The sequence below is a fragment of the Coenobita brevimanus genome, chromosome 71, assembly GCF_032717465.1.
Source record: "Coenobita brevimanus isolate Jiangsu-jjx chromosome 71, ASM3271746v2, whole genome shotgun sequence".
Classification (NCBI taxonomy): domain Eukaryota; kingdom Metazoa; phylum Arthropoda; class Malacostraca; order Decapoda; family Coenobitidae; genus Coenobita; species Coenobita brevimanus.
The window spans coordinates 21,808,584-21,827,871 of record NC_137024.1 but is presented as its reverse complement, the minus strand read 5'-3'; the positions used below and the strand labels follow the sequence as shown (position 1 = coordinate 21,827,871).

At 45.2% G+C, this 19,288-nt stretch overlaps 1 protein-coding gene across 1 annotated transcript in view; it reads right to left on the bottom strand.

The window, feature by feature from the left end:
• The window catches only part of LOC145406699 (leukocyte elastase inhibitor-like), a 622,781-nt gene that overhangs the window by 384,871 nt on the left and 218,622 nt on the right, over positions 1–19,288 (bottom strand). The window lies entirely within an intron of this gene.

Genomic DNA, 19,288 nt, shown 5'->3' with positions numbered 1-19,288 from the left:
CTCATCCTTCACCTTTTATTTAAACCATCCATCCCCTCACCTTCATTCGTTTTCACACCTACTCGTGTATTACATTCTCTCATTGTTATATTATACATTTCCACCTACATATCCATCTTCATCCTTCATTTCATCTTCCACTACCGCATTAAATGTCATACTTTCCACATCTAACACCAGCCCTCTCGACCCAGAAACATCACCTGATCATACACCGTCTGCTGACTCTAACACGATCACTCACTTAAGAAGTGGCAAAGAGTACCACCGCCCTGTACCTGACACTTCCATTTCACTTCCCACAGAACCACATCCTACACTCGTAAATCCAGATACCTCCTCCTCTACCCCTACCTCTCCACTCCCTTCTTCTTCCTCTACTCCTTCCCCTATCGTTCACTCTCCTGAATCACTTCATACTCTGTCTTGCTCGCCCTTAACTACCACTACCTTCTCTCTCTCCCACACCTCTCCTACCGCCACTTCTGCTCTTCCAGCCATGGCCAACCCTCCACAGTCTATCTATCTCGACGATGCCAATCGTCCCAAATTTACCGGCCAGGACCCAACTTGGTCTGTCTGTGATTTCCTCTGAGAAGTCGAAACAGACATCCACAATAGGCAGATCACCGATGAATCGCTCAAAGTAGCCTACGTCATGGGTCGCTTGCACCACGGCAAATCGGACATCGGATCCGCGATCCGTGCAGGACATTTCGATAGCATTCATACCTTTGCTGATTTTCGTATGGAACTCATCAGCCTTTGTTGCCAGCATTCGAATACCGCGTCTCTCATGGGATTCATTAATCTCCTAAACCAACTAGATGAGGACTTGAGGGTCCCAGCACAACATGCCAAGCTCCGCGAAGCTGCCGCCGCCATGAAAGCAACTAGTAGCGAGATGCTCCAATTACTGGTAGGCATGAAATGGTTAGAAGACAAAAATGGCATTCCAATGCTTTCACTCACCAACTTTGCTGACTTAATGGGTTACCTGAGATTCCTTCACTGGCTTACTCCTAAACAGCGAGAGCTAGCCTTGGAAATCGGTTTCAATACAGGAGATAAAATTATTCAGGTCACTAAAGCTGTTCATGAAAGAACAGGTTCAAACTACACGCGTCAGGGCACCGCCCAACCCTTGGCCTCCTCAGTCTGTCACACCTCCACTACCCCAGACCAATCTTGCTCCCGTCCCACAACACGCGGCAGACCTGCCACGCATCGTTCTCCTACTGCAGGTCGTGATCAATCTAGCGTCCGACGGAACAGACAATCTTCGATTCTTTGCTGGCACTGTGGTCATCCTGGACATCGAGAATCCAGTTGCGACCGTAAATACAGACGTTCTCACTCCCAGACCAGACAGCATACGCCTTCCCGCTCACGTCGTCCAAAATGCAAATACCACAAATCCAGCACGACTCACACCACTGAGGAATGTCGTTACCTCAACCGCCAACAGTCAGGGGAAGCTCCGCGCCCGTATCGGACCAGTATCACGTAGAACCAGAAACCCAACTCCCCATCCGCCATGTAGGTCCCATAACATCCTTGGGTTTAGTCATTCTCGGATGCAGTCATGACACACCAAAGTCATTCTTCTTGGACACAGGATCTATAGTGAATCTGATCTCCAACAATTCCTTACATCTTATTCAACGACATCACAACCACGTCAGTTTCCTAGAACCACCAGACATTCGCCTATGTGATGTCGAAGGCTCAGAGTTTAAGGTTAAGGGAAGAGTCACCCTAGAAGTCAAACTACACAGAGATTTGCCCCCTATCCCAATTGAATTTCATGTCACTAATGACTTGCAGTATCCCGCAGATGCCCTTATTGGTTTCTCCACCATGGCACAACACTCCAGTGCATTATTACCTGCTTGTGGTAGTATAGGCATTTCTGGATTCCCAGTTTACAGTATGGAATGTCCCCGTCCTGTTCTTACGATCAAATCAGTCCTTCAGTTACCATTGTCCTGATCGCTACCAAAAAGTCAAGACCAGCCCAAACCGCAACTATCATCATCTGAGAATACAGAGATCATTTCTTTACTGACTGCGAGCAAGGACATAAATTCCTCAATGTCTACTGATACATCATCTCAGCCTTCAGACATGGCTCTTACCTCCTCTCCCGACAACACTATCGCTGACACAGACATGTCTCAGTTACCTACCTCACACAGTGTGAATGATCTTCTCCAACACGCAGAGAAGAAACGTGCAGTAACGATTACGTGCACAATTTTGTTACCGCAGGAGTTCACCAAAGTCTCTGTTTGTGTTGCCGGTGCGAAAGAAGGAGTGGATGTACTAACACTGCCTGAGACGTGTTGTGTGAATGGCTTGACTTACGAGTCAGCGTGGTGCACAGTCTTAGAGGACAGTTTATGCTATCTGTACTTGCTCAATGTCACAAATGCTCCACTAAAACTTAAAAGTGGTGTAAAGATTGGAGACTTCCTAGTATACCCAGCGACCGTAAAGGTGTGCCAGGATTCCTCAATTCCTACTATTCAGACTGATGATAGTACGCCAATCGGTGTATGTACTATTAACTCTACGGGATCTGCGCCGACATATTCACCCGATATGCTCTCACATCTCACTCGCACAGATTTCCCAGAAAATACGCCTCAACTCCTCGACCTTCTGACCTCGTACAGAAACGTGGTTGCCTTACCCGGTGAACCGATGGGTAGAACAGACCTTGTCAAACATACGATTGAACTACTACCAGGAACTCAGCCGATTTACATACCAGTGTATCGATTTCTTCACAGCCAGAGAAAGCAGACAGATCAAATGGTACAGAACATGTTAGACCAGGACATTACTGAGCCCTCCGTCAGTCCATGGAATAGCCCACTTTTCTTAGTACCAAAGGACGGCAACTTTAGACCAGTAGTCGACCATCGTAAGGTCAATTCTGTCACCGTTCCAGACCGTTTCCCGTTACCCGTCCTCACTGATTTGCTAGAATCCCTTGGTGAAAACAATGTAGTCTTTTCATCTTTAGACCTCCTCAGCGGGTACTGGCAGGTCGAAATGGAAGAGTCCTCTTGCCCGGTTACAGCTTTCAGCACCCCTTCCGGACATTTTCAGTTTAAGAGACTCCCTTTTGGTCTGAGAAATGCTCCTTCCGTGTTCATGCGACTTATCCATTCAGTCTTCAGCGGTATGATGGGACACTCTCTTTTTGCTTAGCTAGATGATATCATTGTTGTGAGTAAATCCATCTCTGACCATTTCACCAAGCTCCGGCAAGTCTTTGAATGCCTCCAGCTCGCAGGCCTGAAAATTAATCTCAGTAATTGTGACTTCCTGCGAAAGAAAATCAAATTCCTAGGCCATGTCGTAGATGCACAAGGCATTCATACTAATGAGGATAAAACTAAGGCGATTATTAACTTCCCAGAACCTACCACTACCGAAGCTGTACGAAGTTTCCTGGGCCTCAGTGGCTATTATCGTAGATTCATACAAGGTTACGCAAAGATCGCCGCTCCTCTGACCCACTTACTCAAGCAGAATGTGCCCTTTCTTTGGACTAACGACCAGTCACAGGCTTTCCAAAAGCTAAAGACAGCTCTTGTAAATGCCCCTGTTCTAGCGTTCCCTGATTATACCACACCCTTCCTTCTCTGCACAGACGCCTCAGGCATTGGAATTGGTGCCGTTTTGATGCAACTCGATGAAGCATCAAGGAAGCGCGTAATAGCGTATGCTAGTCGCACCCTTACAACCGCTGAACGTAACTACAGTGTCACAGATCTCGAAGCGCTAGCGGTAGTCTGGTCTTTGAAACATTTCAGAGATATAGTTTATGGTTATCCAGTGCACATCCAAACAGAGCACCTTACACTATGTGATTTGTTCAAGAACCGCAGCCTAACAGGTAGGCTAGCTAGATGGTCCGTCATCATCCAGGACTTTAATCCCACTTTTCAATATGTACCAGGCAAGTTGAATGTAGTCGCAGACGCACTCTCACGTCACGTAGCAGCAGCTATAACATCACTGCAGCCCGAAGTAACTGAAAACACTACACTAACGTCAGAAGTTGTTCGAAACTTTCAGCGCCAAGACCCCATATGGTCCAAAGTCATTTATTTCCTAGAATCTGGCGATGCCTCGACCTTACCTACTCTGCCAGTATCACTAGATGAGTTCATGCTAGATAATGATCTCTTGTACAGGAAAACACTACTAACAGGCAAAGACATGCCCAATTGCGAAGTACGCCAACTTGTTGTCCCCACTGCCCTGATACCAAAGATTCTTCACATTGTTCATAATACCCCTCAAGCTTCCCATCCAGGTAAAGACAGATGCTTGCACCAAGCACGTCTCAAATACTATTGGCCAACCATGCGCCGCGATATCAATGCCCACTGTGACTCTTGCCTCTCCTGCCACTGCCACAAAGGATCAACCGGCTTACCTGCACCTCTCTTACAATACCCAATCCCGTCACGACCATGGGAAACTGTCTCAATCGATCTCTTAAAACTACCTCTCACGGAATCCGGCACTGAGTACTTGCTCGTAGCGGTCAACCACTTCTCCCGCTACTGTGTCCTCGTACCCCTCTCCGACAGGACCGCGAAGAGCGTTGCACGTGCCTTTGTAGATCATGTAATTTGCCCGTTCAGTACCCCTCATACCATTCTTACTGACAACGGTACAGAGTTCAACAATAGCCTTCTCGATGAGATCTGTCGCTGCTTTCATATCAGTAAGTGCAATGTCGTGCCTAACCATCCGGCTTCCAATGGCCTTGTAGAATGCCACAACCGAAAAATCTTAGAGTGCCTCAGACATCTAGGCTCCCATAGTTCATCCTGGGATGACTGGATTCCCCAAGTGGCATCCTCAATCAATAGCTCCATCAATGCATCCACTGCTGAATCTCCCTTCTTCGTCCTCTTTGGTTTTGACAAGGACCTCCTGTACTCTCTCTTATCCTCAAAGCCAGAACCCATCTACAACATGGATGATTATGTTAAACTAAAATTGGCCAACTTCCAGACAATCCACCAGTATGTCCAATCCACTTTGGCTTCCTCTCAGGAGGACATGCTGCAGCGCCAACATAAATCCGCCTCTCCTATCACTATCAATGTAGGCGATCTTGTCTTTGCTCATTCCCATACGCGTTCCTCTAAGTTGGATGACAAATTTACAGGGCCCCACCGTGTCCTCACTCAACAAGGCAACAAATTTCACCTCCAGGACCTGTCCACTAAGGACACCAGATGGGTCCACGTCAATGACTTAAAGCGAGCACCCCGTGGCCTCGTGTTGGAAGAGTCACTTACACAACCTCCTGACCCCCCTTCCCCTCCATACATCCCTCAATCTACTCTGTCTCCCCCTATCCCTCAGTTTCCTTCATCTCCACCTCCACCTACTCATTCATCAACCAATCTATATCGGTCCAAACTGCGCTCTGCCCATCAACCTCTTCAAGACCTCCCCCATTAACTCTACCCTGATTTTCTAGGTACGATGTTAGCGATCTCCCTGCTGGCAGTGCTGACCCTCCTGGGGTCTGGGTCAGGTCAGGACAATGGCGGAGTACGTCCCGGGGCCTTGGTCGGCTCAGGAGGCGAGGTAATGCTTATCGAAGAACTAGTCTCCTTGCGCTATGATCTTGCGCCCCTGGCCGACGTAGCCATTGCCCTACCTGCCTACGCGCACCAGCTCCACGGAATCAAGACCCATCTCACGGCCATCATGGGGACACACAACCCGAATGAGTATCTCTATAACCTTTTCCTACCACTCTCCTGGCAATTGCAATACATAAGTAACAGATTCACTGAGCTCAATGACACATTTTCCATTCAGACACCCGTTGGTCGTTCTCGTGTGACACGAGGTCTCTTCGACTTCGGCGGTGAGATTCTGAGTGGCTTGTTTGGCATTGCTACAGCCCGTGACATTTCTGGCTTCAAATCTGATCTCACTCATTTAGCTTCAGCCCTAGAATCCCAACGCCGAGTCATCAAAATCCAACACACTATGTTACAGAAGCTTACGACCCACCTAAATGAAGTCACGTCCACTCTAAACAACTTCACCGATATCTTACAACGACACCTTTCAGATCTCAACGTTATCTCTCAGTTCTTCTACCTCAAACTCAACATGGATAATCTCCAACTGGCCATTGACTCTCTCCTGTCTCAAGTCTCTACCTTGGTTCGTATCCTGGTCGATGCTATAAATGGACGTGTCACTGCTGACTTAGTACCTGTCTCAGCTCTCCGTTCTGTCCTGGAATGGGCTCACTCCACCTTCAGTCTATCCCCGATCCTCCCCTGCTCCTCCCTCGAATATTATTATCCTGTTCTCGAAGCCACTCTTCTCACCACATACGTCGTCGTCCATATTCCTCTCCGTTCTGCCATAACCTTTACCCTTTTCCACATCATTCCCTTCCCTTTCTGCCTCAACAACTCCTTGTTACAAGTATCTGTTCCGTCAGAATATTTCCTCCTCCCCCATGATCATCTTTCAGTTGCCTTCCTTTCTTCCACAGACCTCCAGAAATGTTCCTCCCTTACTTCGACCTCTCGTCTCTGTGCTGCCCATCTTTTCGCTATCTTCCCTAGCAGCGCTACACCCTGTGAGTCTGCTTTAGTTTGCAACCATTCCATCTACTCGGCCTGTTCCTTTGTACCAGCTCCTGAACTCCCGGTCCACCATGCTCACCTCAACCATGTCCAGTACTTCTTCTTCGCTGTTCCCATCTCTGTCACAATCATGTGTCCTGGTTCTTCGGTTCGATCCGTCCCCGCTAGTGGTCTCTACAAAGCACCAGACTATTGTACCGTCAAATCAGAGTCCGTCATCACTTACGCCACTCGCTATCACCAAGCTGTCCGTAAACACTCCTATGACATCTTTCAACCAATCGACATGCCTTCCACCCTACCATCTGCCAACATTACCATCACCTCCCCTAACTTGCGCATGCTAACATTCCTCAATGACAGTGACTTCATTATGGATCAATTTTCTCTGGCCTTCAGCCGTTCCTGGGTTCATCCAACAGTTGTGTTTCCCCCTGTGGTTATCGCTTTCATAGGTGTTCTACTCATCATATGTGCAGTGCATTGTTGTGTCAGACAAATGGAACGCCGACTCCAGGAAATCAGAGTCGCTACAGGCATAGTACGCCCTACACACGACGTCGAAACGCCCCGTACTTAGTGTCCTCACATTCAGTGACTACCAATGCCATCTGACAATTAACCAAACTGTGAACAGAACTCTTCCTACTAGAAATTGATGGTATTTCTTTAATGTATTACTGAATGACAGTGTATCCTACAGAATATACAAAAAAAAGAAAAAAAATGAACCATGAACAACAAAAGAACTCTCATATCTACTCCTTGTTTATCACGTATCAAGATATTATTGTGTAATTCCCATTATATCTATGTATACCTTCGACCCTTACTGGAGACATACCTATTAATCTTTGTATATCTTATCTATATATGTCCTTTCTAATTCCCTCCCCTCCACATGGCCATGTCTCCCCTACTGCCCCTGTATCATACTTATCCCTTGTACAAACCTCCCCGACCTTGCCTTAATACTATAATCAAACACCATATAACTCCTGGTGTCAGGAGACACCATCTCAGCTACCCGGGGGAGTAGTGTACCCCCTCCACAATATGTCAACCCCCGATGTATATATGTCCCCCCCCAGTGCATACATGCCCCCACTAAACTTGCTGACCTAGCATGCTTTCCCAGGGCCCCAAGCCTGGGAAGACAGCGCCACTGCGACAGTTCAGAGCAGACATTCAAGAAGGGCAGACTATTTTGTTGTGAGCTCGTAATAAACTCCTTATCTTGCTGTTTGTACACGGAGTTTCTATCACCAAAGTATTGCAAGTTAGAGGATTAAGGGGTCTGGCAATAGAGAGATAGATAGATAAACAGAACGAAAGATCATGATAGCAAACTAAAAAGACGCATTACAATTGGATGGAAAGATTTCGATAAACATAGAGACGTTATGAAAAGTAGCTTGCCAGTTTGTGTGACACGAAAAGTATATAACGAATGTATAAAGGGAAGGGTGATGCCCTGGAAAGAGGAAATTATAGAGGTATAAAGCTTTTAGATCAGATAATGAAGGTAATGGAGAGAGTTTTAGAAGGTATGATTAGAGAAAGAGTGAATATTGATGAGATGCAGTTTGGGTTTATGCCAGGTAGGGGGACCACTGATGCCATATTCATTGTTCGACAGCTTCAGGAAAAATATATTGGTAGGAGAAGGGATCTTTATTTGTTTTTGTTGATTTGGAAAAGGCCTTAGACAGAGTCCCTAGAGAGGTGGTGAAGTGGACAATGAGAAAGCTTGGCTTGGAGGAGTGGCTGGTTAGGGTGGTTATGGCCAGGTATGTGGGTGCTCACACCCAGGTAAGAGTGAATGGAGATTTGAGTGATGAGTTTTCCGTGAATGTTGGTGTGCATCAGGGGTCAGTCTTGAGTCCCAAGTTGTTTATCATGGTACTTGAAGCCCTTTCACGTGACTTTAGAAATGGACACCCGTGGGAGATGTTGTATGCTAATGATTTGGTGTTGATTGCAGAGAATGAAAGGGAGGCGGAGGAAAGGTTTAGGAAGTGGAGAGATGGTATGGGGCAAAAGGGTTTAAGGGTAAATGCAGATAAAACAAAAGTGATGATATCTAGGGTTGGTGGCAGTACTGTCAAAGACGAGGGGGAGTGGCCATGTGCAGTTTGCCACAGGGGCGTGGGAAGTAATTCCATCTTTTGCGGTGTGTGTGATAAATGGGTGCATAAGAGATGTAGTGGTATCAGAGGTAGACTGCAAGATAATGCTGATTTTATGTGTACGGAGTGCCGGGGTGAGCAGGTGGCGATCATCAGACGTGAAAGGATTGAACTTGCTGGTGAATCTCTTGAGTGTGTGGAAGAGTTTTGTTATTTGGGAGACATGTTGTGTGCTGGAGGTGGGGCTGGAGCTAGCTCTGTGGCTGGGGTGAGAAGTGGTTGGAAGAAGTTCAGGGAGCTCTTGCCTCTCCTGACATTGAGAGGGCTCTCCCTACGTGCTAAGGGGTCTTTATATGCAGCATGTGTTAGGAGTGTAATGCTGTATGGCAGTGAGACCTGGGCAGTGAAGGAGGAAGACATTCGCCGGCTCAGACGTACAGAAATGACAATGATTAGGTGGATGTGCAGTGCGTCCCTGCGTCCAAGGCCTGGAGGGGCTGGGTTTACAATGGAAGAGTTGAGAGGTAGGATGGGACTGGAGTGTATTGGTGTTGTGATGAGGAGAGGTAGATTGAGGTGGTTTGGACATGTGGAGAGGATGGGGGATGATAACTGGGTGAGGAAGGTGAGAAGTGTTAATATTGGGGGTGGGGTTATGAGGGGTAGACCGAGAAAGACATGGGACGAGGTCATTAAGCGTGACCTTAGGGTTAAGGGACTGAACAGGCATGCTGCAATGGATCGTGCAGCGTGGAGAGCCACCATTAGGTGACCAAGGCCGACACATGCAAGCAAGTTGGAGCCTTTAAAAACGAAACGAAACGAAACGAAACAAAACGATAATTACAGCTATGACGTACGGCTGTGAGACCCGAAAACTGAACAAAATTGATGGAAAATAAATTAATCCATTCTCAGAGAGAAAAGGAAAGGTCAATGTTGGGAATTACGTTAAGAGAAAGGGAAAAGATCAACCTGGGTAAGAGAGCAGACTAAAGTCAAAGTTATTAGAGAAGTTAAAAAAGAACAGAAATGGAGGTGGGCAGGCCATGTAGTAAGAATAATGGATAACTGACAGAGCAAGAGGCTGACTGACTGGACACCATGAGACTGTAAGCGTAGCAGAAAAAGGTCAGACAGGAGGTGGAGGGATGAGACAGAGAAACTTGCAGGGAAAACGAGGCAAAGATTGGCTCAGTCAAGGAATTCGTGGAGAAGGTTGGGGGAGGCCTTTGTTCAGTAGTGGACTTGTAATGGCTGATGATGATGATATACAGTATATATATATATATATATATCCAAGGGGTGCTTGGGGTTGATTGCTCATGTAATGCCACTCAGGGATGAGTGAGGCTGGTCACTCTCATCTTAAATGTCAAGACCAACTGCCTTGCCCCGGGCTCCTATGCTCCTCATCGAGCAATGTAGGATTGGAGGGATTGGATGATGGATGGATGGATGGATGAATATATATATATATATATATATATATATACTGCACATGAAACAAAAGCGATGGTATCTGGGCCTGGTGGTGGTATGTCCTTGAAGAGGGAGTGTGGCCATGTGCAATTTGCTACAAGGGCATGGGAAGTACAGTGATTCCATCTTGTGCAGCATCTGTGAAGGGTGGGTGCACAAGAGATGTGGTAGTATTAGAGGTATACTGCAAGATAATACTGATTTCATGTGTGTGGTCTGTTGGGGAAAGCAATGGAGACTGGCAGGTGTGAAAAGACTGAACTTGTTGGTGGGTCTCTTGAGTGTGTGGAAGAGATTTGTTATTTGGGAGACATGTCATGTGCTGGAGGTGGAGCTGGATTGAGGAGTTGTTGGAAGAAGTTCAGGGAGCTGTTGCCTCTCCTGACATTGAGAGAGCTCTCCCTTCGTGCTAAAGGATCTTGTTTGCGGCATGTGTTAGGAGTGTAATGCTGTATGGAAGTGGGACTTGGGTAGTAAAGGAAGAGGATACTTGCAGGCTCAAACGTACAGAAATGACAATGATTAGGTGGATGTACAATGCGTCCCTGAGTGTGATGCCTGGGAGGCTAAGTTTACAATGAAAGAGCTGAGGGGTAATATGGGACTGGAGTGTATTGGTGCTGTCATTAGTAGAGGTAGACTGAGATGGTTTGGGCATGTGGAGAGGATAGGGGATGATAACTGGGTGCATAGAGTAAGAAATGTTAGTGTTAGGGGTAAGGTTGCAAGTGGCTTACTGAAAAGGACCTGGGACAAAGTCACTGAGTATGACCTTAAGGAAAAGGGACTAAATAGCGAAGCTGCCAGAGATCGAGCAGCACAGACAGCTGTCATTAGGTGACCAAGGCCCAGCAAGCAAGCATGTTGGAGCTTTCAAAAATGAACAAACGATATACTGTATACAGGTACACCACCAATATTCTGGCACCCTTCATTCCAGAGCTTTGCTGGATGAACAATTTTGTCACATATGTCACATAATTCAACACTGACCAACAAAGGTCATGTATAATAATTCAACAATACACCTTTGACCCACTAGCCTTCCATCTGTTCACACTCATGTTCTAATTTAAGTTCCTAGGGAACAAGTGAGTCTGGTGCATTATCATGGTACCCGACAGGCTCCATCACTCTGACACTGCCAAAACTATACCACCATCATTTGTTCATGCTCAGTCTCTTACCATCTTTCATAGTTTTCCTAATGTTCATTTGCTTTTTCCAATCACTGTCTAAATGGAATTTCAGTATTTTTTCCCCTTATCTTTTTTCTATCACAAACAATTAAAGAACCAATACCATATGTGTCACACAATTTCCAAATGGGAACACCACAGTTCAGTTTCTTGAACAATTCTTCCTTATTCTGTACAGCTAAACCCCCTTGATTACTGGTTTCATTATTGCAGTCTTATAAAAACATATATTACCTTCAAATCTGGCAAATTCTGACAACTAAGAAGCCTATGATTTCAAGCTTCCTGGATAAACAGTCAAGTACTTGTATCAGCATTTGGACATCAATGACTGAATTAGTATATTACCTGCATCTGCTAGCACTGAACACTCTATGCAATTTAATCCGTGATATGTGCCACAGTCGGTGGGACTCTTCTCTCAGTCTCCTACTCCCAACAACTACTCTTGGGCATTACTGGACAGACTCCTCCCCTCAACCTTGGGTCCAATCAGCAGACAGTGCAACTGACATTTTTCTGATTGTACTCTGCATTGTGCACATACCTCTGCATTCTCACTTATTTTTTCATTCATTCATTGCCAGACGCCATGTATCCCAAACGGGGTGGCCAAGGGCTTAGAGTTAATTGTTTTACAGGGAAGGGCACTAATCCTCCACCAACCCCACTTGACACGTAGGGAGAACGTTATACTACTTAAAAATCTCCCCTAACCCATACTGCTCTTGGTGCTGGACTACTGATTTAACTATTGCTTTCTCCCTTTTGCACTGGCCTCACTTTCACTCTCACAGAATGACACTTCGAATGAGACTTCTGATTGCAGGGACTAGCCTACCTCTTTCACTCTCCGAACTTTACTATCTGGACAAGGATTTGATCCTTCCAGATGACTGATCCTTACAACTATTAGGTCTCTTCCCAAGCAGTCGTGGACACATTCAGTCCACTGCTGTGAACTAAACACTGATTCAATGGCAGGGTGGCGATGGCTGTGTTATCATCCCTGTCCTTCAACATCACAACAAGAAGACTCATTTATAAATATTCTAGGGTTATTTTCTATGTAGTACTATGAATATGTCACCATTTCAGTATGGTAAAAACACATATTTAACAAATATTAAATACAGTAATCCCTTGATTATCTGACACAATAGGGCCAAAGGCATGTCTGGGTGGTGGCTCTGTCTGGAGAGTGGTCTTCTCTCCTGGTCCCCATTCTCACATAACCTTTCACACATACCCTAACTTTGGAAGCCAATGCAAAAGGCCACTACAGTACATCGTTCAACACTAGTTCCTGTTGTTTAACACTACTCTATCTGGTCAAGCAGACCTATAAACCACAGCCGAGCAATTACCACGGTAAAGCAGACCGATCAACCACAGACAAGCAATCACCACTGCAGGGCCATACCTTAAGTGGCTGTGAGATGAGGTGATGGACTGCCTACTTCATGTGACTCTGCTGACAACAACAAACTCATGTCAGGGGGAGACACAACAGCTGACAACATTCTAGGTTGAGGCTCCGTCACTGAAGGTGTGGTTTGACGCTGTGGTGGTGGCAGAGCATAGCTGGACTGGGCAGGGGTCAGTAGCCTGAAAAAGGAGTCGATCACGGACTGGCAATAGGAGCGACAATTCAGGTGTCAGATGACACTTTCCTGCCCAGGAAGCAGATCCTCCACACGATGAAGAGGCACCATCTCTCTGTCACATTCTGAGTTCTTGGCATGCTCAAGCACCTACTCGAGATGTGCCCAGAATGTGCTCAGGTGGGGGATGGCTGGAGTATTGCACTTATCCAGGTCGTCCACATCATCCTAATCACTCTCTTCTGGTCGGGCAGCAGCAACAGAAGTGGCGATCTCAAAGTCCGACATAACATGATAGCCGGGATCATCCCCATTGTCGTCTAACCATTTCCACACGTCATCAACATCCACAGCCTCGCCTGTGTTACAAAGACAAGTGTGGAAATCATCCATGTCAAAGCCCAGAAAGTAGTGTCAGTTCTCGTGTCCCTGATGGAGACGAGACCAACCACTTTCGAGGGTTTTCACAGAGACTTCCTTCTATGCACTTGCCCAGTTGTACACTGCAAACTTAAGGTTGTAGCACCACAGGTATTCCAGTGTCCTCTGCCCTTGCATATCCAACCCCTGACTCTGCTCTTCCTCGTCCTCAAGAACAACCATAATCTCGTTGAGGAACCTCCGTCACTAAAGCCTCCTCGTGGCCACGATCACACCCTGGTCCATTGGTTAAATCAGAGCAGTATTATTAGGTGGCAAAAACATGCACCTAATGTGACCATCATCTGCAGCCTATTCTTTCTCAGAGGAATGTGTGGGGGCACTGTCCAGGAGAAGCAGAGCCTCTTCCTGGCCATGAGGGATTCCAAGTTACGCCATTTGATAACAGATGACCTCCTTGACAAAATACATGTAGAACCAATCTGTAAAGATTTTGCAGGTAAACCAGGCCTTCACAGAATCGCAGAATAGTATCACACAACAGGAGGGATATCCATTAGCCAACAGTGGCAATGAGGCTGTTTTGCACGCCCAGCAATAACAGGTTTCAGCCGACACGACCCATTAGCATCAGCACAACATAAAACAGGGATATCCATTGCTTAGACAACTTATGGCCAGGCACACACTTCTCATCTACCAGAGTGTTCGCAGGCACTGAGCAGTACAAGAGGCCAGTTTCGTCAGCATTATAGACTTGACCGAGAGAGAGGCCCTCCTTCTCAATCAAGCCTAACAAATTCTGCCAAAATTCCTCCACTCCTTTCTCACTAGTGTCCAAAGCTTCGCTATGGGTCTTACAACTGGTAAGGTCATGTTGAAGCATGAACCTGAACAACCAATCTTCAGATGCCTTGAAGTCTGGGACGTTGTGAAGGTGGGCAAACTTCTCAGCAGCGCCTTCAACTTGGTGTCTCTCACTAGCACACCTGCAGCCCATTGCTGCCAGTACCAGATCAATATCGAACGGTCGACTTCAGCATGCCGTGGCAAACTCGTTGTCTTCCATTCAGTGCTGTGTCTCTTCTTCTGTCCAAAGTCTGCCAGGTACTAGGTGAGTTTGTCACAGGCTTTCCTGATGTCGTGTAGGGCTGAGCAGGCTAGGTCGTACTCCTTAAAGATGTGGGAAGTGGACCATTCTGCATCAATCTTACTTAGGGTTTCCCACTTCTTCTCCAGAGTCAACATTACCCTCTTCCTTTTCCGTAGTGGAGGGGCCATCATCACACACCCTAGGAATAGGTATGCAAGGAACAGCAAGACCTGAAACAGGTAGGGAACTGCCATGAAAGCTACCATGTGCATCGCTTAACAATTGTCCAGGAAGAGCTGTACTCGACATAAGCAACGCGTGGGAACTGAAAATGAGCAATAGGGGCCTCTGGCAGACGTAAGGTAAACAAACAAGCCCGACATGGTGGCATCACAGGGCTATTCTCGCCCATCTGGATGAAAATTTTTCGCACAACCATAATTTCAAAATGGACACAAGTATTTTGTTTGGATAGCAGGAAAAAATGTACAAATAATAGTTTGGAACAGCCAGATCACAGCATCAGAGTAATGGATGGCCTGGGTAATGGCCATCTGGATAATTGAAAGATTACTGTATGTTCATAGTGCTAGTTCACTTATGTAAGGTAGGATCAAGGTGAAATGTATATCGTGAAAGCAACACAGCGTCCCTTCTGTTTTGTCTGAAATTGTATTAAAACTGCAGGAGCCCAACAGTAGATTTCAAACCACCTCTGGGGAGTGTTCAACTTGGAAAGTTGGGATGGTATTGTATGAAACTATAAGACCACAATGTGACTGTACAAAATGCAACATTAGTTCACTTTCCACAAACACACTGCAACTCTAGTGACCTCATACATATTCCTGACAGTATTCAGCGAATTCCCAGCTGCTCCATATAGTTTTGGCACCTACCACATTCCTTGTCAAACTTCTTTTTCATACTCTTCCTCCAGATTCACTAAGGCAACATACAAGTTTTTCTCTTCTCCAAATACTTTTCCATTAAACAAGTTTAAATGAATACTTGATCTACATGACCCCTTCCCTTCCTAGTTCCTCTTGCTCCTCAGTGCTTAATTTTTCAGTTATCTATTGATAGGTCTCTTAGCATATATCTTGCCAGTTATGGTGATATGACAAATATCCTATGATAGCCACAGACTTCTCTTTCTCCTTTTCATTTGTATAGGAGAACTGCTATACCTAAATTCCACTTCGGAAGTCCACCTCCCTCACAGGTCAATTTGCACATCTTCCATAATCTACTGTATCACTATCTCTCCTCTGTATTTTCTGTCACTATCTTACCCCCGTATTTCATCACTTCCCTGCACATTCCATCAATTCCTGGAGCTTTCCCCACTTTGACTTTTTATCACTGCTTCAGATACTTCCACCCTACTGATCTCTTCCTCCCTCCTCACCTCCCTTCTCTCAGCCATTTCCCAATCACTTATACCAGTACAGTGATACCTCTACATCAGAATAATAAGGGCTGAGGCCATTCCAAGTTCATTGAAATTCTGACTTATGGAAAGTGTGAGGCCTCCTGACTAACCAGAAAAAAAATCATTTATCATGTTTGCTGAGGGTGTAATCCAAGCATAAGGAGGGCCTTTTGGCAGGATATGGATGTGTTAGGGGTGCACATGATCACTTCTTGCAGCATTTTCACTTCTGTGCAACATCTTCTAACCAAAACCACAACTGCACTACTTTACACTTTACATACACTTTATATACAGGCCCTAAGGACACTATTACACTTTATAAACACTTTATATACAGGCCTTAATCACTGCTGTAAAGCACTCGTTTTCATTACTGAAGGCTCCAACGTGCTTGCATGTTGTGGCCTTGGTCACCTAGTGATGGCTCTCCATGCTGCTCAATCTCTTGCAGCTCACCTATTTAGTCCCTTAACTCTGAGGTCACACTCAGTGCCCTTGTGCCAGGTCTTTTTCAGCCTACCTCTCACTACCCCAACCCCAGCATTAACACTTCTCACTTTCACCATGCAATTATCATCCCCCATCCTCTCCACATGCCCAAACCATCTCCATCTACCTTTCCTCATCACAACACCAATACACTCCAGTCCCATCCTACCTCTAGACTCTTCCATCATACACCTAGCCCCCCATGGCCTCGCACTCAAGGATGCACTGCACATCCACCTAATCATTGTCATTTCTGTATGTCGTAGCCTGTGAATATCCTCTTCCTTTAGTGTCCAGATCTCATTACCATACAGCATTACACTCCTAACTCACACTGCATACAAAGATCCCTTAGCATGAAGAAAGAGCCCTCTCAATGTCAGGAATGGGAACAGCTTCCTGAACTTCTTCCAACCACTTCTCACTCTAGCCACACAGCTAGCCCCTACCCCACCTCCAGTGCATAACACGTCTCTCAAATAACAACTCCTCCACATACTCACAAGACTCACCCGCAAGTTCAATTCTTTCAAGCCTAGCAATATCCACATGCCCTCCCTGACACACTGCACACATGAAATCAGCATTATCACGCAGTCTACCTGTAATACCACTACATCTCATATGCACCCTCTTATCACAAACACTGCATAAGATGGAATTACTTCCCATGCCCTTATGACAAGTTACAAATGGCCACTCTCCCTCTTCTTTGATAATACCACCCCCAGCCCTAGATGCCATCACTTGTGTTTTATCTCCACTTGTATGCAAAATTAATCACTATCAGAGTCACTGCAGAAAATCTGTGCAGGCAACTCTGAGGACACACTGCTAAGGAGGCTGCATGTTGATGCTAGACTGAGGTGGAGGGTGGATGATGGGCCCTCACAGGCTAAAACTGAATGAACGAAGTGCATCATGATGAGATTGGGTGTCCATTATATGATATTTTGTGACTTACAGGAGTTTTTTCCAGGATTTTTACAACACTTTTTTCAAAAATTTTAATTGTTTTCATCAAAGATTATCACATAACGTGCTGACTTAAATGTAATCCCGACTAAAAGGGTACTAACTTATGGACATTTTACTGCATTTGCATTAGTCCTTCTCTATATTCAGCAGTTCTTTAAAATATTCTCTCTATCTGCTCACTTACTCTCTCTTCTCCAACATTCTACCAGTTTCAAACTGTCATCTTTCAGACACAGTACTTCCCTTATCATTCTATCTTACTCTCTTGACCTTCCAAAACAGCTTCTTACATTTCCTTCATTTTACCCCCAGATTTCTTCCAAACTCCTAACCTACTCTATCTTAACCTTTCTTACTAGTCTATTAACCTCCTTCCTCTTCTCAATATACAATTCTCATTTCCATCTCTCCACATCCTCTGTTCCTCTTCTTTCCATCCAGTCCCTATCAGGCATGGGGCTAGGGCCTGGCTACACATTTCAAAGGCCTCAGCCTTGAACTCCAAAACTTGCTCTGACCTCGGACTCACCTTCAAAGCCCTGTGAAAAGTTTAAAACCCTTGTGATTTTTCCAAAACCAAAATCATTTCATGGCTCCAGTCTCTCTCTTTCTCTCTCTCTCTCTCTCTCTTGCAAACACATACACACACACACACACACACACACACACCACAGGCAATGAAGGGAAGGGGATGGAGGAGGTTTGTGAAAGTGATAATAGTGATGAGGTAGGGTTGAACAGGTCATCTAAATTCCTATACTGACCTCACCAGTCAACACCAGTCATAGATTTTTGCTATGTGTATTACCAGCATATAGCAGACAAACATTATAAAAATGTATACACATCTGCATAAAATATATGTACTTAGTAAGTTTTAGGAAGACAGAGTGTGTTGGGAAGAAAATTATAGCATGTAGGAAATAGCAATGGGGAAATATATGTCAGTATGAGTGGGGTACGGAATGGTGGGGAAAGGTGTTAGCAGGGGGAGGGAGAGGAGATGAAAGTATAGGGGTAAAGACAGTTCAGCAAAAGGGATATATACAGGTAAAGCTGCATGAGCTTGGAAGATAATGTGATGAGGAACAGAAAAAAAATTATAAAAACAGTGACTTAGTGGAAAAATCATGCGAGTTGATGTAACATTAATACTTTTTTAATGATCTTCACAAAGCATGTGATCAGTGACAGTATACAGATAAAGGATTCCAATTTCCTTTCCTTGTTCTACTCTCATTATCTTCTCATACCAATGACATAAGCTTCTTAGTAGGTGATTAAATTCTGTTATATTGTAATACATCAAATAAACAGATAAATGGTGAGAGAGAGAGAGAGAGAGAACTGGATATGAAAAAGGTGGGTGGGTTGGAATGAGGAACTACTGGAAAGAGGGACTTTTTTTTTTTTTACACCTGACTTGGTATTCATCAGGGACACTGAATTAACACACAAGTAAATGGTATTAAAAACAAGACTGCCAGTAAATAGTCATTATTAGAGAAACAAATTTCTATGTAATGTATTCACTGTACCTGTAATGAAACACTGCCATCAATCATTGTAAATTATCTGTAAAACTTTGGCTTCAAATATGCAAAAGATATTTACAAGAGCAACAATGGCATAACATATATAGTTAAGTTTAGGCCACACACAGTTTTCCACAAAAGACCTTGGCTTTGGCCTCGACCTTGAGGCCTACTGAAATGAGTCAGACTCAACCTCAGCCCTGACCTCGTGTTTTTGTAAAAGCCTCGGCCCTGACTTCAAGACCTGAAAATTGACATCAGGCCCATGCTTGGTCCCTATATAATTTTGTCTCTTCCACAGCTCATT